Here is a 23,633-nt window from a genome sequence, read left to right as displayed (position 1 = left end):
TGATACTAGTAGGCAGATCTCTTCAAGTTAACTTTGATCTCTTAATTTCTGATTATAAGACTTTTCTCAATAAGTATCCTTATTCCCTCTTCCACATCAGGCACATTTACCCATCCTGGTCACATTCTCTTGTATTTATTTCCATGACACAACTTGTTCTGTTTTGGTTTTTTTACATCTCTGGTCACTGTTGGATCATCATCCATATCAAACTTTTTGCCAACAAGTTCACCATATATGGACTTTCTTCTCATATCTTTCTACATTCTCTCTTAGTGACTTCATCACTTTCCACTTTTAGTCTCTTCTGAATGTCTAACCTTTATATTCAACTGCCTATAATACATTAAATTAAAATAGAAAACTCCATGCATTTGAGACATAATTTATTATCTTCTTTAATTCTCACTCTCTGCCTAACTCTTATTATAGGATCATAGTAATATATGTTTAAAGCTAGAAGGTACATTTAAGATTACTAAGTCCAACTGATGCATTGTTGGTGGGGTTGTGAACAAATCCAACCATTCTGGAGAGCAATCTGGAATTATGCCCAAAAAGTTATCAAACCTTTGATCCAGCAGTGTTACTTCTGGCCTTATATCCAAAGAAATACTAAAGAAGGGAAAGGGACTTGTATGTGCCAAAATGTTTGTGGCAGTCCTGTTTGTAGTGGCTAGAAACAGGATATTGAATGAATGCCCATCAATTGGAGAATGGCTGGGTAAATTGTGGTATATGAATGTTATGGAATATTATTGTTCTGTAAGAAATGACCAGCAGGATGAATACAGAGAGGCTTGGAGAGACTTACATGAACTGATGCTAAGTGAAATGAGCAGAACCAGGAGATCATTATACACTTCGACAATGATATTGTATGAGGATGTATTCTGATGGAAGTGGATTTCTTTCACAAAGAGACCTAACTCAGTTTCAATTGATAAATGATGGACAGAAGCAGCTACATCCAAAGAAAGAACACTGGGAAATGAATGGGAACTATTTGCATTTTTGTTTTTCTTCTCAGGTTAGTTTTACCTTCTGAATCCAATTCTCCCTGTGCAACAAGAGAACTGTTCGGTTCTGCAAACATATATTGTATCTAGGATATACTGCAACATATCTAACATATATAGGATTGCTTGCCATCTAGGAGAGGGGGTGGAGGGAGGGAGGGGAAAAATCGGAACAGAAGCGAGTGCAAGGGATAATGTTGTAAAAAAAAAAATTACTCTGGCATGGATTCTGTCAATATAAAGTTATTAGAAAATAAAATAAAACATATTAAAAAAAAAAGATTACTAAGTCCAACTTCAATCATTTTCCTAACATGTAAACAAAGGTTAAGAGAAGTTAGCTGAATTGATCGGGATTATAAAACTAGTATCTGAAATTAAGTTTGAACCCAAGCCTTATCCATTCCAGGTCCAGTTCTCTTGACACTACAGTATGCTGCCTCTTCCTTATAGACATTTACTTGTTGGGGCAGAGCCAAGATGGCAGAACAGGCACACATGACTATCTAAGCTCCTCTCATTACCCTCATAACCAACTATTTAATCCAGCCTCAAAAATAACTCTTCACTGCTTAAATTCATGAAGATAAGAAGCACTACAATTTACCAGCCAATCCGGAAGCTCGCCAGGAAAGGTTTGTCCTGAGGGGCCAGGAACACACTAGCACAGGCAGCGAGAGACTAGCATCCTGAGCAGACCAGGGGCGGGGGTGATCTCTGCGGCTAGAGAAGTTATAGGGACCACTCTGCTATAGGCTAACTGCTCTGCCTTGATTACAAAGCAGTAAACTGGCAGAGAAGTTAAAGCCTAAAACAGAGGGTCCTCTAAAAAACGCCAGAACCTAACGAGATCTGGCTGTAACCCCTCAAACCTGGAAGTGACTCAGGCAGACTTTACCGCAGCCCTGTGGCCACATCCGGCAGTTCGGGGCTTTTGCGGGGGCAGTTACTAATCTGCATGACAGTGGGGCACAGCCTGGGCAGCCTCTAATTGGCAATGTCAGGGGCTCAGCCTGGGGCAATAGAACCTCCCCAGCTGACTGCACTTCCGGGCAATCACTTCCGGTCCCTGCAAATCCATTCACTGCTCAGCTGCTAATACCCATAACCCCAGGGCAGGATTTGGCTTAGGGCAGTGAAACTCTCACTGCTAAGTGTCTAGCCCCAGGGCAGTCGTTATCTCACACAGCTGAGGTACTTTGAAAGGCACTTTCCCAGCCTGGCCCTGCAGGCCTGAGTTACTTTCAGGTGGGGAATTCTTTCCCAGAGCACTCCAGTACCTCGCTGCTTTTTGTAGCTGGTTGGCAGGACAGCTACCCCGTCCATATACCTTTCACTGCTCTGCAGAGGAAGCTGGTAACCTCCTGGCTCTGAAGGCAGACCTTACAGGCTTTAACAAAATGAGTAAAAAAATCAAAAGAACGATTGATAGTTTCTACACAGAAAGAGAACAGCTTTTCAACCCTGAAGAGACTAATAGCAGACAGTCTCCAGACGATTGTTGGTCTCCAATACAAAAGGCTCTCCTAGAAGAGACTATTAAAAACCTTAAAAGAGAGCTAGAAGAGAAATGGGGAAAGACACATAACTCACTAAAAGAAAAATTTGATAAAGTGGAAAAAGAAAACAACTTCCTGAAATGTGAATTGGAAAAGATAAAAAACAGAGTTTGCGAATTAGAAAAAGAAAATGACTCACTAGAAAAAAAAAATTAGTGAAATGGAAAAAAATTCCATAGAGCAATACAACTCAATTGGATATATACAAAAAGAAGTAAAAAAAGCTAATGAAGAAAATAACTCACTAAAAATTAGAACTGAACAAATAGAAATGACTGATTCATTGAGACATCAAGAATCAGTCAAGCAAAACCAAAAAAATAAAAGATTGGAAAAAAATGTCAAATATTTACTTGGAAAAACAACAGACCTGGAAAATAGATCTAGGAGAGATAACCTGAGGATCATCGGACTACCAGAAAATTATGATGAAAAAAAGAGCTAGATACTATTTTACAGGAAATCATCAAAGAGAACTGCCCAGAAGTAATAGAACCGGAAGGGAAAATAGGCGTTGAAAGAATACATCGAACACCTTCTGAAAAAGACCCTAAAATAAAGACTCCAAGGAATATTGTGGCCAAACTTTGGAATTTCCAGACTAAAGAAAAAATTTTACAAGCAGCCAGGAAAAAACAGTTCAAATACCGAGATGCAACAATAAGGGTCACGCAAGATCTGGCTGCCTCAACATTTAAGGATCGAAGGGCCTGGAATCAGATATTCCGAAAGGCAAAAGAACTTGGAATGCAGCCAAGAATAAACTATCCAGCTAAGCTGAGTATTTTTTTTCCACGGAAGAAGATGGACATTTAATGAAATAGAGGAATTCTATCTGTTTCTAAGGAAAAAACCAGACTTAAACAAAAAATTTGATCTTCAACAACAGGAATCAAGAGAAGTAGAAAAAGGTAAAAGGAACTCTTGAGAACTGTATTTCTGTTGTGAATATACATAAAAACCATATGTATAATTTGATTTTACCGATATAACATAAAAAAGGGAAGTAGAAATGGAAAGGGGATAGCGTCAGAAAAAGGGAAGAAGGGAGATAAAAAGAGGGAAGCTACATGCGACAATGAGGCAAAGGAAACCTATATGAGGGAACTTAGAGAGGGGGAGGAACATTGTGTGAATTCTACTCTCATCAGAGTTGGCTCAAAGAGGAAACAATAGACATATTTGTTTTACACAGATTCTTCTCTCACTTCATTAAAAAGTGGGAGAGGAAAAGGGAGAAGGAAAAAGAGTAATAAGGGAAGGGTACAAGAAAGGGGAAGGGATTCAAAGGGAGGAGGGAGGGATATTAAAGAGGGAGAGCTGCGCAACATTAGTGGGACCAATAGGGAAGAAGGGAAGGAGGGCAAGAAAAAGAAAAGTATAATCTGGGGATATTAGGATGGCAGAAAATGCAGAATTGGTTATTTTAACGGCAAATGTGAATGGGATGAACTCTCCCATAAAGAGGAGGCAGATAGCAGACTGGATCAAAAGCCAGAACTCTACAATCTGTTGTTTACAAGAAACACATTTAAAATAGGGAGATACATACAGACTAAAAGTAAAAGGCTGGAGTAGAATCTATTATGCTTCAGGTGAAGTCAAAAAAGCAGGGGTAGCCATCCTTATCTCAGATCAAGCAAAAGCAAAGATTGTTCTAATTAAAAGAGATAAGGAAGGAAACTATATCTTGCTTAAGGGTACTATAGACAATGAAGCAATATCAGTATTAAACATATATGCACCAAGTGGTATAGCATCTAACTTCCTTAAAGAGAAGCTAAGAGAGTTGCGAGAAGAAATAGAAAGCAAAACTATAATAGTGGGAGATCTCAATCTTGCACTCTCAGATTTAGATAAATCAAATCACAAAACAAATAAGAAAGAAATTACAGAGGTAAATAGAATATTAGAAAAATTAAATTATCCAGATGATAGATCTCTGGAGAAAACTGAATGGTGACAGAAAGGAGTATACTTTCTTCTCAGCAGTTCATGGAACCTACACAAAAATTGACCATATATTAGGACATAAAGGCCTCAAAATTAAATGCAGGAAGGCAGAAATAGTAAATGCTTTCTTTTCAGACCACAATGCAATAGAAACTACATTCAACAAAAAGTTAGGTGTAAATAGACCAAAAACTAATTGGAAACTAAATAATCTTAAAGAATGATTGGGTGAAACAGCAAATTATAGACACAATTAATAATTTCACTCAAGATAATGACAACAATGAGACATCATATCAAAATTTATGGGATGCAGCCAAAGCAGTAATAAGGGGAAATTTTATATCCTTAGAGGCTTATTTGAATAAAATAGAAAAAGAGAAGATCAATGAATTGGGCCTGGAACTTAAAAAGTTAGAAAAAGACCAAATTAAAAACCCCCAATCAATTACTAAACTTAAAATTCTAAAATTAAAAGGAGAAATTAATAATATAGAAAGTAAAAAAAACAAAAAAACAAAAAACTATTGAACTAATAAATAAAACTAAGAGTTGGTTTTATGAAAAAACCAATAAAATTGATAAACCTTTGGTAAATCTGATTAGAAAAAGGAGAGAGAGAAATCAAATTGGCAGTCTTAAAAATGAAAAAGGAGAACTTACCACTGATGAAGAGGAAATTAAAGAAATCATAAGGGGTTACTTTGCCCAACTTTATGCCAATAAATTTGATAACCTAAGCGAAATGGATGACTACCTCCAAAAATATAGGCTTCCCAGATTATCAGAGGAGGAAGTAAATTGCTTAAATAGTCCCATTTCAGAAAAAGAAATAGAACAAGCTATTAATCAACTCCCTAAAAAAAATCCCCAGGACCAGATGGATTTACATGTGAATTCTACCAAACATTCAAAGAACAATTAGCCCCAATACTTTATAAACTATTTGAAAAAATAGGGAATGAAGGAGTCCTACCAAACTCCTTTTATGACACAGACATGGTACTGATACCTAAACCAGGTAGGTTGAAAACAGAGAAAGAAAATTATAGACCAATCTCCCTAATGAATATTGATGCTAAAATCTTAAATAAGATATTAGCAAAAAGACTACAGAAAATCATCCCCAGGATAATACATCATGATCAAGTAGGATTTATACCAGGAATGCAGGGCTGGTTCAATATTACGAAAACTATCAATATAATTGGCCATATTAATAATCAAATTAACAAAAACCATATGATCATCTTAATAGATGCAGAAAAAGCATTTGATAAAATCCAACATCCATTCCTATTAAAAACTCTTGAGAGTATAGGAATAAATGGACTTTTCCTTAAAATAATCAGTAGCATCTATTTAAAACCAGCAGTAAGCATTATATGTAATGGGGACAAACTGCAACCATTCCCAATAAGATCAGGAGTAAAACAAGGTTGCCCACTATCACCGTTACTATTTAATATTGTATTAGAAATGCTAGCTTTGGCAATAAGAGTTGAGAAAGAGATTAAAGGAATAAGAATAGGCAATGAGGAAACCAAATTATCACTCTGATGATATGATGGTATATTTAGAAAACCCCAGAGATTCTACCAAAAAATTATTAGAAACAATCTACACCTTCAGCAAAGTTGCAGGATATAAAATAAACCCACGTAAGTCATCAGCATTCTTATATATCACTAACAAAACCCAACAGTTAGAGTTACAAAAAGAAATTCCATTTAAAGTAACTACTGATTGTATAAAATATTTAGGAATCTATCTGCCAATGGAAAATCAGAAACTTTATGAGAAAAACTACAAAACACTTTCCACACAAATTAAGTCTGATCTAACCAACTGGAAAAATATTAAATGCTCTTGGATTGGGTGAGCAAATATAATAAAGATGACAATACTACCTAAATTAATCTACTTATTTAGCGCTATACCAATCAGACTCCCAAAAAACTACTTTGATGAATTAGAAAAAATAACAACAAAGTTCATATGGAAAAACAAAAGGTCAAGAATTTCAAGGGAATTAATGAAAAAAAAATCAAATGAAGGTGGCCTAGCTGTACCAGATCTAAAATTATATTATAAAGCAGCAGTTACTAAAACCATCTGGTATTGGTTAAGAAATAGACTAATTGATCAATGTAATAGGTTAGGTTCAAAGGACAAAACAGCCAATAACTTTAATAATATAGTGTTTGACAAACCCAAAGACACCAGTTTCTGGGATAAGAATGCATTATTTGACAAAAATTGCTGGGAAAATTGGAAATCAGTATGGCAGAAACTAGGCATCGACCTACACTTAACACCGTACACCAAGATAAGGTCAAAATGGGTTCATGACCTAGGCATAAAGAAAGAGATGATAAATAAATTGGAAGAGCATAGGATAGTTTACCTTGCAGATCTGGGGAAGAGGGAGGAATTTATGACCAAAGAAGAACTAGAGATCACTATTGACCACAACATAGAAAATTTTGATTATATCAAATTGAAAAGTTTTTGTACAAACAAAACAAATGCAAACAAGATTAGAAGGGAAACAAAAAACTGGGAAAACATTTTTACAGTCAAAGGTTCTGATAAAGGCCTCATTTTCAAAATATATAGAGAATTGACTCTAATCTATAAGAAATCAAATCATTCTCCAATTGATCAATGGTCAAAGGATATGAACAGACAATTCTCAGACGAAGAAATTGAAACTATTTATAGACATATGAAAATATGCTCCAAATCATTATTAATCAGAGAAATGCAAATTAAGACAACTCTGAGATACCACTACACACCTGTCAGATTGGCTAGAATGACAGGGAAAGATAATGGGGAATGTTGGAGGGGATATGGGAAAACAGGGACACTGATACATTGTTGGTGGAATTGTGAACACATCCAGCCATTCTGGAGAGCAATTTGGAACTATGCTCAAAAAGTTATCAAACTGTGCATATCCTTTGATCCAGCAGTGTTTCTACTGGGCTTATACCCCAAAGAGATACTAAAGAAAGGAAAGGGACCTGTATGTGTCAAAATGTTTGTGGCAGCCCTGTTTGTAGTGGCTAGAAGCTGGAAAATGAAAGGATGTCCATCAATTGGAGAATGGTTGAGTAAATTGTGGTATATAAATGTTATGGAATATTATTGTTCTATAATGAATGACCAGCAGGATGAATACAGAGAGGACTGGCAAGACTTACATGAACTGATGCTGAGTGAAATGAGCAGGACCAGGAGATCATTATATACCTCAACAACGATACTGTTTGAGGATGTAGTCTGATGGAAGTGGATCTCTTCAATAAAGAGAGCCTTAATTGATCAAAGATGGACAGAAGCAGCTACACCCAAAAGAAAGAACACTGGGAAATGAATATAAACTGCTTGCATTTTTGTTTTTCTTCCCGGGTTATTTATACCTTCTGAATTCAATTCTCCCTGTGCAACAAGAAAACTGTTCGGTTCTGCACACATATATTGTATCTTATTGTATATTAATATATTGTATATTAGATATATTGTATCTAGGATATACTGCAACCCATTCAAAATGTAAAGGACTGCTTGCCATCTGGGGGAAGGGGTGGAGGGAGGGAGGGGAAAAATCGGAACAGAAGTGAATGCAAGGGATAATGCTGTAAAAAATTACCCTGGCATGCGTTCTATCAGTAAAAAGTTATTTTTTAAAAAAAGACATTTACTTGTTAAGTCTTATAAATTTTACCTTCAAGAGACCTTTAACATCTATTCTCTGCTTTCTGTTTATGGAGTCACCATCCTTATTTAGACCCTCAATACTAATTCTTTTGAACTAGTACAATATTTTACTCCTTGGATTCCTTTAATCATTCCTTCCCTATTCAATCTATTCTGGATACGAGTGCTGAAGTTAATTTCTTTGAAGAGGCATGAATGTTACTTCTGTGTTTCATAAAACTTTAAAGTTTGCCTAATACTTCTTGAATCAAATACAAATTCTTGTATTTATCATTAAAATTATTAATAGCCTAGATTCAATTTTTTCCTTTATTATGGCTAAAATGATATTCCAATATATACTTTACTTCTCCTAATATATAATATGGATCATTCCAATTTTCCTTTCAACTGTTCATGCACATATGTTGGTAGCTCATGCTTCCTTAGCATCTACTCTACAATTCCCCTCAAATTAAACTCTCCCATAAATGTACACAACATCGTTGAGAAGAGTAGTCACATAAAATGGTATAAAAACATGTAGGTAAGGAATATGTGACACAGGAAATAAAGGATTTATAAGTCCTTCATAGACTCTCTTTTGAATTCATAATTAGTTTCCTTCTCAAATATCAGAGGACAAGCACCTACAGCCAGCCTACTTCCTCCCTCAAGTGACTGCCTTACTACATTCCTATCTGATAAATGCTGGAATGAAGCGTCTTGGTTCCTGATACGTGTAGATAAATATTTATTAAATACTTACTATGTTTCAGGCATTGAACTAAGAAATGGAGATATAAAGGAGTAAAAGAAAATTCCTCACCGCAAAGAGCTTCTAATGGAAGAGACAAGAAAATACAAAATATTTTGTTGTTGCTCACTCAGATTTGACTTTGTGACTTTGTTTTGGGGTTTTCTCTGGAAAAGATATTGGAATGATTTGCCACTTTATTTGTATGATAAATAGCAAATGAACAAAAGGGAGATGACACTAGAATTAAGAAAGTTAGGAAGCTTCTTGTAGAAGATTGACTTTTTAGTAAAAATAAAAAGAAGTAGTAAAAGATGCAGAGGTAAAACATTCTAGGCATTTAGCATAGCTAGAGAAAATTCACAGAGCTAAACATGAGTGACTTGTTTAAAGCACATTAAGGAAAAACGTACATGAAGTTGAATGTGGTGTAAAAATACTGGAAAGGTTTGTTGCTGAACAACAAACAGAAGATTTTATATTTAATCCTTGAGGTGACAGTATCTTCTAACAGTCAAGTACTTCTTTGAAGTACAATAGAATATATTGGGGGACTGGGAAAAAAAAAGAGAAATCCTCTCTTTTCCCCCCAAGAGTGATTCACTCTCTGAGGCTAGATTCTTTCTCCATTCTGACTGTTTTATATTGTCTTTTATCCCTAGTGCCTAGTATAAAATGTCTGGAACATTGTTGTTGCTCAGTCATTCAGAAGTGTGTAGTTTTTTTTTTTTTTTTTTTTTTGCTGAGGCAATTGGGGTTGTGACTTGCTCAGAGTTGAACTCAGGTCCTCCTGACTTCAGGGCTGGTACTCTATCCACTGCACCACCTAGCTTCCCAGTGTCTGGCTTTTTTGACTTCATGAAACATGCTGTTTATGGGATTTTCCTGGTAAAAATAATGCAGTGGGTTAGGATTTCTTTCTCAAGTCCATTAAGACAAGGAAGTTAAGTGAGTTGCCTAGAGTCATACAGCCAGTAAGTATCTGAGTTCAGATATGAAATAAGGTCTTCTTGATTCCAGGCCTAGTGCTCTACCCAATGAGCCATTTAGTTGCCTCATCTGAAATGTATGTGCTGAAAAATATTTGATGTGGGCCAAGATGGTGGTGAGAACACAAGTGTCTACATGACTTCCTTTGAGCTTTCCTTAAATTAAGCTTGTGAACTGGTTTTGGAGTGACAGAACACACAAATATTTGGATTTCAACAAATTTCCAGAAGAAGAAATTTTGGAAGAAGTTCAGAAAAGATCTGATTCAATCAGTCAAGGGGCAGGTTGCCAATCCCACATCATAGTACAGGGAGCCTGGGGGAGGGGGGGGGAAGGAAGCCAGAGGGTATTACTGCCCCAGCACATTGGATAATCTACTTAGAGGCTCTTAAGCTACTCTATCCTGGTTGCCAGCTGATGGTTAAGCAGATTTTCTATATGACACCCAAAAGCAAATACAAAAGGCAAATGGTGAGCCACTGAGCACCAGAAAAAAAATGGGATTTTGCCATGTTTACACAGCCCCTGAAGTCAGTCAGGAGAACTGCCCCAGGGCAAAATAAAGCAACTGTCACTCCTTTGTCTTAAGAGCTGACCTCAACCTTTTAAAATATAAGGAAAAGAGATTTCATCTTTGTGAAAATCTGGGGGGAGGAGCCAAAATGTTAGAGAGGACACACATTTCTTTCTGTTATCCTCCCACAACCCTCACACTAATCACAAAATCCAGCCTCTAAATTAGCTCTGGACTGGCAAAATCCACAAATATTGGGAGTGTAACAAATTACCAATAGAAGATAATTTTTAAGCTTGCCAGAAAAGGGCTGTTTCAATAGGCACAGAGGGAAGTGAGCCAAGGGCAAGGAGGCCAAGCCCAGATACCAAGTGCAGGCAGTGCAAACCCAGGGTGGTATGTACTTGGGAATCTACTGGAGAATCTGCAGCAGTGTTGGCTACTCTGCACTGGTTGCAAGCCAGGAGATTAGCAGAGAAGTGATAAAACAGCCATTACAAACACAAAAGGTAAATGGTGAACCTTGAAATGCCAAAATTTCACAGGACCTGGCCATGCTCACCCAGCACCCAGAGTGAGTCAGCACTAACTCAGCACAGCTCCTGCTGCTTAGAGGAAGCTGCTGCGGCTTGTAGAGAAAGTTGCTGCCACTTGAAGAGAAAGCCTAGATAATCTCCTTTGCCCTAAAAAGAGATCTTAATTTTAAAAAATGAATTAAAAAGCAAAAAGAACTCTGACCCATATGGTGAAAGAGAAGAAAAGATTTCAAACATTGAGGAGACTAAAAGCAGATTGTCTCCAAATGAAGACCCAAAAGTTGATATAAATTTGTCCCCATCACACAAGGTTCTCCTAGAAGAAATAAAAATGGATCTTAAAAGAGAGCTAGAAGAAAAATGGGGAAAGGAAATGAAAACTTTTCAAGAGGATTTGGAAAAAGCAACACAGAAATTATCTGAAGAAAATTAACTACAAAATAGACTTAGTGAAATGGAAAAAGCATATAACTCGTTAAAAGATATATTTAACAAAATGGAAAAAGAAAACAACTCCCAGAAAAACAGAATTTGTGAAATAGAAAAAAAAAAAAAAAAAACACCACCACCCAGAAAAACAGAATTTGTAAAGTGGAAAAAGAAAATAACTCCTTAAAAAACAGAATTTGTGAAATGAGAAAAAAATAATCCATAGAACAAAATAAATCATTTAAAAATTCAATTAGATAAATATATAAAAAAGTAAATGAAGAAAATAATTCACTAAAAATCAAAACTGAACAAATAGAAATGAATGAGGAAGGAAATTATATCTTGTTAAAGGGTAATATCAATACTAAACATATATGCACCAAGTGGGATAGCATGGAAATTACTAAAGGGGAAGTTAAGAGATCTGCAAAAAGAAATAGACAGCAAAACTATAATAGTGGAAAACTTCAACTTTGTTCTCTCAGAATTAGAAAAATCAAAACACAAAATAAATAAGAAAGAAGTTAAAAGGTAAATAGAACACTAGAAAAGTTAGTATGATAGATCTCTGGAGAAAATTGAATGGAGACAAAAAGGAGTTTATTATTATTAAATATTAATATTGTAGGTACCATATATAGGTAATTGTATAGGTACCATGAATTACAAAAAAAAAAAAGAATTAAATAAAAGAGAATTAAAAGAAAAATGGGATCTTCTTCAAGAGGGTATTGAAAAGGAAAACCACAAATTATCTGAAGAAAATTTCTTTAAATAAAGTTGATGAAATAAAAAAGCATATAACTCTTTCCAAAATAGAAATTAAAAAGAAACAAATTCATAGAAAAACAAAGTCTCTGAAAGGAAGAGAATGAATTAATGAGACTTTAAGAATCAATAAAACAAAAAAAAAAAAGAAAGAAAGAAAGAAAGAAAAAATAGGAGAAAATTTAGAATACCTCATTGGAAAAACAACCCACCTGGAAAATAGATCTAGGTGAATAATCTAAGATTTTTTTTGTAATTCTTGAAAACCATGAGGAAAAAAGGACTAAGACATCATCTTTTAGAAAATCATCAAGGAAAACTGCTCAGATGTCCTAGAACCAGAGGAAAAAATAGCCATTGAAAGAATTCACTGAACATCTGAAAAATATCCCAAATGAAAACTCCAAGAAACATTGTGGCTAAATTTCAGAATTATCAAATCAAGGAGAAAATATTGCAAGCAGCCAGAATGAAACAATTCAAATATCAAGTAGTCACAATAAGGATTACACAGGATCTTTTTTCTATCTAAAAGATAGAAGAGCATAGAATCTGATATTCCAAATGGCAAAGAAACTTGAATTGCAGCCAAAAATCAATTATCCAGCAAAATTGAGCATCCATCTTTCAGAGAAAATATATGGATATTCAGTGAAGCAGGTGAATGTCATTTATTTCTGATGAAAAGACCAGAGATAGATAGAAAATTTGATCTTCAAATACAGAAGTCAATAGAAGCATGAAAAGGTAAAAAAGGAAAGAAACATATGTGTTAAAGTTAAAAAGCTTTTATCCCTATATGAGAAGACAAGAAGCTTAACTCATGAGATCTGTCTCTCTGTTAAGGGTATATTTAGAAGGTGTAGGTATAATTTGATTTTATTGTGATAATTTAAAAAAAAATTATAGGAGGAACAGTGATTATACTAGAATAAGAGGAAAATGGAATTAAAATGGGGTAAATTACATCTCATGAAGAGAAAAAAAAGACCTATTGCATTTGAGGGAAAAGGGGGAGAGGGTGAATATTGTGTGAATTTTGTTCTCATCAGATTTGGCTTAAAGAGAGAATATCAAACAAATTTAGCTTCACAGAGAAGTTTGTTTCACCCTATAAGAAAATAGGAGGGAAAGGAGAAAAGAAGGGGGAGGCTAATAGAAGAGAGAAGAGAAGTAGAAGGGGAAAGGTGTGAAAAGCAGGAACTGCAAAAGAAGGGTTATTTGAGGGAGGGAGTGATCAGTGACAAAATATTGGAAAGGAGGGAAAAGGGGAAAAGAAGAGAAGGGAAGGGAAAGGGAAAAGGAAGAGAAAAATACAACTGGGGGTAAACAAGATGGCAGGAAATAAAATGATAATTTTATTTGTGAATGTGGGATTCTCTCTCTCTCTCTTTCTCTTGTCTCTTGATATCTCCCTTTCTCTTTCCCTGAATGTCTCAAAGACTTTTCAAACTCAAGATGTTAAAACTCATCTTCCTCATCAAACCCACTTTTTCCCCTAATTGCCCTCCTTTTGTGGAAGACATATCATCCTCTTAGTCACCCCAAAATTTGCTGGTTATGAATCCTACTCAATTCTTCAATAGTCCTCATTCCATATGTCATTGAATTCAAAAGTCTTGTCAATGTTCATCTCCACAGAATCTCTTGTATCTATTTCATCCTCTCCATTCACAGTGCCTGTTAGATCAGTCTCCCATCACTTCCTTCTTAGATTATTGCCACATTGTCTAAATTGATCCATCTGCCTTTGCCTCTCCAAATTATATAGAAACATACTGATAGGAGTTCAGCCCTGATTACATTGTTCACTCTGTCATTCAAGAGGCTTCAAAATTTCCCTATTGATTTTAGAAGAAACCATAAGCTTCTCTATATAGAATATAAAGTCCTTCACAATTTGGTACTAGAAGGAGCACCCATTGCTTGAGTTCATAAAAAATAAATGATAACCAAACTGGCATGTTTTCTCTTTCCCTAAAATGACATTTCATTTTCCACCTCTTACTCTTTGCATAGGCTATCGTGAATGCTTGCAATGTTCTCTTCCTCCTCATCTTTGTGTCTTGGAATCCTGCAAAGTCCAGCAAAGGTTTCAACTGGTAAAGGGTAGTTTTTTATTTTGTTTATTTTTACCTGATTTCCCTAGTTGCTAATGCCTTACTTGATTATAAAATGATTTTGCATTTTCTGTTGAGGGGATTGTTAATTCATTAAAGTGCACATTAATCCTAACTGTTCCTTCATTCAATCAACAAACATTTATTAAATATTTACTGCATATAAATCACTGGGCAAATATTGTGGGTTATACCTAGCATTTTTTTTTAACATGAAGTTGTGTATATATCTAGTAGCTCTAGTTATTTACTTAAAAAATCATCTAGACTATGGGATCTACGAATTCAGTCTATTAGCTTTATATCTGTCCCAAAGTCAATCAAAATGTTTCATTTCAATATCTTATCCATTTGGTATAGACAAACATCATTTAATAGGACTCTCAACTAGCTTGCTTCATTTAAGAGAGGCAGACAATTCCCTATAGGTCTGACACCATTTTGTTGAATATTTAAGCTTTTGTCTTATTCATTTCCAAATTTTTTGAGGATAAGATAAAAGGAATTTAGATTTCCTAGGCCTTACAGTTTGCAAGCCAAAAGTTGCCCCAGAGAAGACTATGAGAACTCTAGGTTTACCTTTGGAATTTCATTTGTCAATTGTTATTTCATATTAAATAAACATCCCTTATAACAACTCATTGAAATTCATCTAATTAATTCAGTATCTTTAGTTATTCAGTCATGAATATATTCACTTTGAAGATGAATTGATTTAAATGCTAACTGTTTTAAATGATTTTAATGGGTCATCATCATGGTTTTATGCATGATGAGGCTATTCATATATCCTGACATCCAAGCAAATTTGCATCTTTAATATGTTGTTTATGAGAAAATTATTATTGACTTTTTAAGAATAGAAAATTCACTCTAATACTCCAATGGTCCTATATTCTCTTGAATTAGAATAATCCTTACAGTGATATAGATAACTCATTCGTACTTAACCACCTGTGATTTTCTAATTCATGACCAAGAGAGGAGGATACACTCAATGATCTGGGATCATTTTTTTCCTTCTCTTGATAATATATAGATACTAATGGAGGGCAACTAGGTGACACAATGGATAGAGTTCTGGGTTTGAGGTCAAAAAGATTAATTTTCCTGAAATTGAATTCAAATCTGATCTCAGACACTTACTAGCTGTCTGACTTGGGGCAAGTTACTTAACCATATATGATTAAGTTTCCTCACCTGTAAAATGATCTGGTGAAGGAAATAGCAAACTACATTAAAATAGCATAACAAAGAGTTGGTTATATAGGAAATGACTGAACAGCAACTGATGGAGTATCTAAATTTTTCCCTTTTATTTCCTATATGGTCAGCCTAGGTTTTGATCATACATTTAAATACACATACAAGTACACATATATACATAAATGTATATATACCTTAAAATAAATATATCTAAAATAAAATTTTATAAGAAATATTAATATTAAATATTAAATCATATTTAAAATGACATTTAGGACTTATTATTTTTAGTTTCTATTATTTTCTTGAAAAAAGGTTTCATAATATATAGGCATGATACCTCTATGTCTTTTAAGAAGGCTTCACCTTTATTATCCATTACCCTAGTTAACCCAGAACCATATTTTCTAATACCTTCTTCTTACATCTTATTGATGCTTATTTTGTAGTGTAGTCACTGAATATGAAAGCATATTTTGATCTTGCTGAATTTTTTAAAATTAATTTCTTTACCTTTTCATATTATATAAAAATATTGATAGAAAAAGTTGGATTATTTTAATGATCTTTTAGAAAATAATAATCTTTAGATTTACATTAAGTGATGACCAAATGCTTCTTGTAACAATATTTCTTACTGGTCATTTCAAGGAAAATCTAGAAAACATCTTTTCATTTAGCTTCAATTTTCTTTAGTTATCTGCTTTTTTTAGCAAGATTGTCAAGAATGACATAATTAAGTTATCGCATTACTATGATCATTGGACAAAACTTTAATTTATGAAATGTGCCAGCTAAAATGTTTTTAGACTAAGAATTGTGATTCATATGAACCACTGTTCTTTTTCCACACCATTCTATCACTCTCCCAGCAGAATAGGAAAATGATTATGTTGGACTGAGGGTCATTTTGCATTTTTATTTTTTTATGTGTTACTGTGGCCTAAAAATGTCAATACCAACTGGTCAACCATGGAAAGTTGGTGTAGTTGTTTGTCTAAAAGCATACTGAAAACTTTTTAATGTGATAGAACTTGCCCTAACTTATTGTTGAGAAAGTCTTCAAGATAAAGAAATTGCCTTCAGGCCACAATAAAATATAAGTAAAATTTTGCATGAGAGAAATCACAGACAAGGGGGATACAGCATATATGTATGTATGTATATATATATATATATATATATATATATATATATATATATATGTATGTATGTATATATATAGATGTATAAATTTATTTATCTATATACACAGATACATATGTATACACACACACACACACATAAATATATAGATAGATAGATAGATAGATAGATGATGTTAGAATACTAAAAATAGATCAATTTGTATTTGAAAAATTAATATAATCCCCTGAGCAATTTGATATAATAACACTAATGATCCATGTAATTTTTAAAAACTAAGGATGTTTGCTCTATGAAGTAGGAATTAGCCATTCTATATTCCTAAGGTCAGTGAACCTCTTTGTTGCCCTCCATTGCAGACATTAAATCAATATGGGAAAGGATAAAAATTATCATTACATATTGGTGCTTTGTGATGTTCTTAGTTATAGCTGAAATATAATAATATCATTATATATGAACTGATACCTAAATCAGGTAAGTCAAAAACAGAGAAAGAAAAGTACAGACCAATCTCCCTAATAAATATTGATGCAAAAATCTTAAATAAAATATTAGCAAAAAGATTACAGAAAAATCATCCCCAGGATAATACACCATGATCAAGTAGGACTTATACCAGCAATGGAAGGCTGCTTCAATATTAGGAAAACTATTAGCAGAATTGACTTTATCAATAACCAAATTAACAAAAACCATATGATTATCTCAATAGATGCAGAAAAAGCATTTGATAAAATCCAACATCTATTCCTATTAGAAACTGTAGAAAATATAAGATTAAATGGACTTTTCCTTAAAATAGTTAATAGCATCTATTGAAAAGCATCAACAAGCATGATATGTAATGGGGATAAACTGGAACCATTCACAATAATATCAGAGTTGAAACAAGGTTGCCCACTATCACCATTACTATTCAATATTGTATTAGAACTGCTAGCTTTGGCAATAAGAGAAGAAAAAGAGATTAAAGGAATTAGAAGAGGTAATGAAGAAACCAAATTATTACTCTTTGCAGATGATATGGTAGTATACTTAGAGAAGCCTAGAGAATCAGCTAAAAGATTTTAGAAATAATCTGTAACTTTAGCAAAGTAGGAGGATACAAAATAAATCCACATAAATCACCAATATTTTTATACACTGCTAACAAAATCCAATAGCAAGAGATACAAAGAGAAATCCAATTTAAAATAACAGTCAATAGCATAAAATATTTGGGAATCTATTTGCCAAAGGAAAGTCAGGAACTATATGAGCAAACTACAAAATACTTTCTATATAAATAAAGTCAGATCTAAAAACTGGAAAAATATCAGGTTCTCTTGAATAGGTTGAGGGAATATAATAAAGATGACAATACCACCTAAATTAAACTATTTATTTGGTCCTATATCAATCAAATTCCCAAGAAACTATTTTACTGACAAAGAAAAAATAACAACAAAATTCATCTGGAAGAATAAAAGGTTAAGAACTCCAGGAGAATTAATGAAAAAAATCCTAATGAAGGTGGTCTAGTTGTACCAGATCTAAAATTACATTATAAAGTAGAGGTCAGTGGTACATATATTGCATTTAACATATATTTTAACACATTTAACATGCAATGGACTACTTGTCATCTAGAGGAGGAGGTGGGGGAAGGAGGGGATAATTTGGAACAGAAGACTTTGAAAGGGTCAATGTTGAAAAATTACCCACCCATGCATAGGTTTTGTAAATAAAAAGCTTTTTTTTTCCTTTAGTACCATATACTTTTTATTATGTTCTAAACCAAACAGATTTTTTTTTGTATTTACATTACTCTATTCTTAGTAAATTGCTAATCAACTCTAAAATTCATTATCTGTCAGTATATTAGTTGAAAGTATATTTTCATGTGGGACAGAAAATTGAAGAATATTGATATAATAAAGTTTAGAACAAATTGCCAATTGCATTTTCTATTTTTTAAAATTTAATTTAATTTAATTTTATAATAACTTTTTATTGACAGAACCCATGCCAGGGTAATTTTTTTACAACATTATCCCTTGCATTTACTTCTGTTCTAGTTTTTCTCCTCCCTCTCTCCACCCCCTCCCTTAGATGGCAAGCAGTCCAAATATGTTAAATATGTTGCAGTATATCCTAGATACAATATATGTTTGCAGAACCAAACAGTTCTCTTGTTGCACAGGGAAAATTGGATTCAGAATGTAAAAATAACCAGGGAAGAAAAACAAAAATGCAAATAGTTTACATTCATTTCCCAGTGTTCTTTCTTTGGGTGTAGCTGCTTCTGTCCATCATTTATCAATTGAAACTCAGTTAGGTCTCTTTGTCAAAGAAATCCACTTCCATCAGAATACATCCTCATACAATATCGTTGTTGAAGTGTATAATGATCTCCAGATTCTGCTCATCTCACTTAGCATCAGTTTATGTAAATCTCTCAAAGCCTCTCTGTATTCATCCTGCTGGTCATTTCTTACAGAACAATAATATCCATAACATTCATATACCACAATTTACCCAGCCATTCTCCAATTGATGGGCATTCATTCAATTTCCAGTTTCTAGCCACTACAAACAGGGCTGCCACAAACATTTTGGCACATACAGGTCCCTTTCCTTTCTTTAGTATTTCTTTGGGATATAAGGCCAGAAGTAAAACTGCTGGATCAAAGGGTATGCACAGTTTGATAACTTTTTGGGCATAATTCCAGATTGCTCTTCAGAATGTTTGGATTTGTTCACAACTCCACCAACACTGCAGCAGTGTCCCAGTTTTCCCTCCTCCCCTCCAACATTATTCATTATTTTTTCCTGTCATCTTAGCCAATCTGACAGGTATGTAGTGGTATCTCAGAGTTGTCTTAGTTTGCATTTCTCTGATCAATAGTGATTTGGAACACTTTCATATGAGTGGTAATAGTTTCAATTTCATCATCTTAAAATTGTCTGTTCATATCCTTTGACCATTTATCAGCTGGAGAATGGCTTGTTTTCTTATAAATTTGAATCAATTCTCTATATATTTTGGAAATTAGGCCTTTATCAGAAGCTTTGATTGTGAAGATGTTTTCCCAGTTTGTTGCTTCCCTTCTAATCTTGTTTGCATTAGTTTTGTTTGTACAAAGGCTTTTTAATTTGATATAATCAAAATTTTCTATTTTGTGATCAATAATGGTCTCTAGTTCATCTTTGGTCACAAATTTCTTCCTCCTCCACAAGTCTGAGAGATGAACTATCCTATGTTCCTCTAATTTATTTATAATCTCATTCTTTATGTCTAAATCATGGACCCATTTTGATCTTATCTTGGTATACAGTGTTAAGTGTGGGTCCATCCCTAATTTCTGCCATACTAATTTCCAGTTTTCCCAGCAGTTTTTCTCAAATAATGAATTCTTATCCCAAAAGTTAGGATCTTTGGGTTTGTCAAACACTAGATTGCTATACTTGACTATTTTGTCTTGTGAACCTAATCTATTCCACTGATCAACTAATCTGTTTCTTAGCCAGTACCAAATGGTTTTGGTGACTGATGCTTTATAATATAGTTTTAGATCAGGTACAGCTAGGCCACCTTCATTTGATTTTTTTTTATTAATTCCTGTTGGAATCCTTACAAACTGCTAACTCATTAGAGTTGATAGATTATTGATCTGATCTTACAAGAAGATGTTTTGGGCCAGAACCTGAAACAAGGTACTAAATAGAACTAATTAGTACAATGCTTGTGTTTACACCTTTACTCATCGGAGTTCACAAGTATGCCAGATTCACAAAATAAACTTTGTAACTTGGTGAATTCACACCTCCCTTAAAGCTCTTAGGGCCAGAGAGCACTATGGGAGAAAACCCATAATCCCATTCTCTCAGAAGAGTCAGATATAAGGCCAGTGAAGAGAGAGCTATTCCAGAATATTTTCCATTTGGCTGGCTAGTGGCAGAAGAAGAGTTTTCAGAGGAAAAAGCTACGAGTCGAGAGTTCAGTGGACAACTAGATTCATCTTCATCTCACACCACTGTAGTTGGTGGCTGGGCTCCTGCACTTCCCCCACTGAGACCAAGCTGGTCTGAAAGACTCACCAGAAAGCTAGCCGAGCCCCAATTGAAGGAGACAAGAGATTCATTCCATCTCTGTGCTGGTTGGAGGCTGAAGAAAGCAGAGGCAGAGGCTGAAGGACAGAACTTTTGGATTTGGAGATATTCGTAGGGCTCTAAGCTAAACCAGCTGAGTTTTGAGAAGAACAAGAACTCCAACATTTGAACCCCAACAAATTCCTTTGAGATTCTCGACTTTTTATTGTTCCATATGAATTTTGTTGTTATTTTTCTAGATCATTAAAATATTTTCTTGAAAGTCTGATTGGTATAGTAATAAATAAATAGATTAGTTTAGGGAGTATTGTCATCTTTATTATATTCACTCAGCCTAACCAAGAGTACTTAACATTTTTTCCAATTATTTAAGTCTGACTTTATTTGTGTGGAAAGTTTTTTTGTAATTTTGCTCATGTAATTCCTGACTTTCCTTTGGTAGATAGATTCCCAAATATTTTATGCTGTCAACATTTATTTTGAATGGAATTTCTCTTTGTATCTCTTGCTGTTGGATTTTGTTTGTGATGTATAAAAATGCTGAGGATTTATGGGGATTTATTTTGTATCCTGCTACTTTGCTAAAGTTATGACTTATTTTGAATAGCTTTTTAGTAGAATCTCTGGGGTTCTCTAGGTATACCATCATATCATTTGCAAAGAGTGATAGTTTGGTTTCCTCATTGCCTACTCTAATTTCTTTAATCTCTTTCTCAACTCTTATTGCAGAGGCTAGTGTTTCTAATACAATACTGAATAATAATGGTGATAGTGGGCAACCTTGCTTCACTCTAGATCTACATTTATGTTACGTTTACAACAAAGCAAAACCTCTTGTGACCACATTGACTCATCCTCTCTCTTCTCTTTTTGGGTAAGATACATTGAGTCCAGTAGAAATGAGGAAGTTGAAGTCAAGCTATCCTATATTCTCTTATTTTACAAAGTCAAACTATTTTTTAAATTAAAGTTATCTCTTACCAATTCTAGTGATCAGATACAATCTTGAAGCAATAATTAACAAATAACATAATATAGTGAGGTATAAATTTTCAATTTTATATAGTCATTACTTATTATGAATATATGTGAGTTGTTGCTATTATTATTAATTACCTTTTAATATGTATTTTTTACAACAATTTTTTTCAGCAAAAACTCCTTCAGGGAGAAGATTACATCTTTTATCTTGTAGCATGCCCAGCTTTCTTTGGTACAGTAGTCACTACATAAAGATTTGATTATTTAAAAGGATGCACCTTTCATTTGTGACATATAGTTAGAACACTGTGACATTATTATGAAGCATTATTTTATATAAATCATTTTATATTTTATATAAAGCATGACATTATTGTGAAGCATTATTTTCATTCCCATTTTTATTTGCAACATCCTTCATACTCATAAAGAATACTAAACTAGTGAAAATAGAGCTAAAATCTTGTAATATTCACCTGTGACAGCAGATTGAAAATCCTATTTTAGGAAACTGAATCAGGAAAAAAAAAAGATAAATCAACTCCAAAGATACTGAAGTATGCTTTATACTTCTCTAATTTATATTTTGCCCTGTTTGGTCTTCTTTCACATAACAGGATAAAATATATTTTGAAAATTATTATTAGAGATTCAGCAAGATAAAAAGGCAAGGAACTGAATAGTGAAGAGAATTTTGGAAAACAGGATAAAAGCTACAATTGCCTGTGAAAATATCGGCAAAAGGGAGATTATATTTGCAAACCATTCAGTGACAATGCTTCTGGTGAAATTTCCATAAGAAAACCAAAAGGCAAAATTGAAAAGTTTGCATATTCAGTTAAAATCTCAAAGAGGATAACAGCTAGAACAAAAGAAGGCACAGGTGCAGGCTCATAATGAATGAATCATTTGATGATAGGAAATAAAAATCATTTCACATTGGAAGAAAAAAAATAACTCAAAATGCCACAGTAAACCCTCCAGATAGCTTCAACAGAATAATAAAACCAAAAAAAGTGGGACAGTTATGGGTACTTTTCAGAAGAAAGGCTAAATCTTTGGTAACCAACCAAAGGTTTCTAAAATGAATGGAAATAAAGGATAGTAGATTCAAATTTCAGTTAAGGGCTGGGAATAAAGCTGGATCTTGATTTTACATATAATGAAAAATATAATTCAATTGTCTTTCTATGTAATATAAATCCATTTCATGGTACCTACTTTTTTTGTCTTCAAAATAGCAATAACATTTTATTATTACAGTAGACAAGTTGAATTATCCATTTAAAAAATAATGTGATAAGTTGTGTCTTGCACATCTCTTTGTACAAGTTTTTCACTTTTCATATTCAGAGATTAATACTACCAACAAGCACCCATGAATTTTTAGAAACAAAAGTAAAGAGATCTATTGGCTCATCTAGTCCTATACCCTCACTTTTCACTAGGAAATTAAGTTACAGAGAGGTTAAACAAGTTGCGCTTGGTTTCTTCAATGCTGAAATTGAATGCTTGAGTGCTTATGCTCGATTGCTTAAGTGACTTATTCATATAATTAAAAAGTAGCAATCAGGATACAAACTGGAAAGTATATGTGAAAAGTCTGGGAAAGATCAATATTTCTTGTCATAAAATAAATATATGATAAGCCCATGTAATAGAAGGATCAAATACAATTAAAACATATTGTAAGGACTATTCTTTTAGTTTGTTGGATTCCTATTTTTAAAAATTGTTTGTTCAATTCATTTTTCCTTTTTCTATCCTTTATTGTCCTATTTATAATTATTACCTAAAATCATTTAAGCTTTTATACTACTCTAGTTATATTTTCTTACTGTTATGTTTTCCT

Source organism: Antechinus flavipes, chromosome 4 (genome assembly GCF_016432865.1).
Source record: "Antechinus flavipes isolate AdamAnt ecotype Samford, QLD, Australia chromosome 4, AdamAnt_v2, whole genome shotgun sequence".
NCBI lineage: Eukaryota > Metazoa > Chordata > Mammalia > Dasyuromorphia > Dasyuridae > Antechinus > Antechinus flavipes.
Note: the sequence above shows the minus strand (reverse complement) of the source record.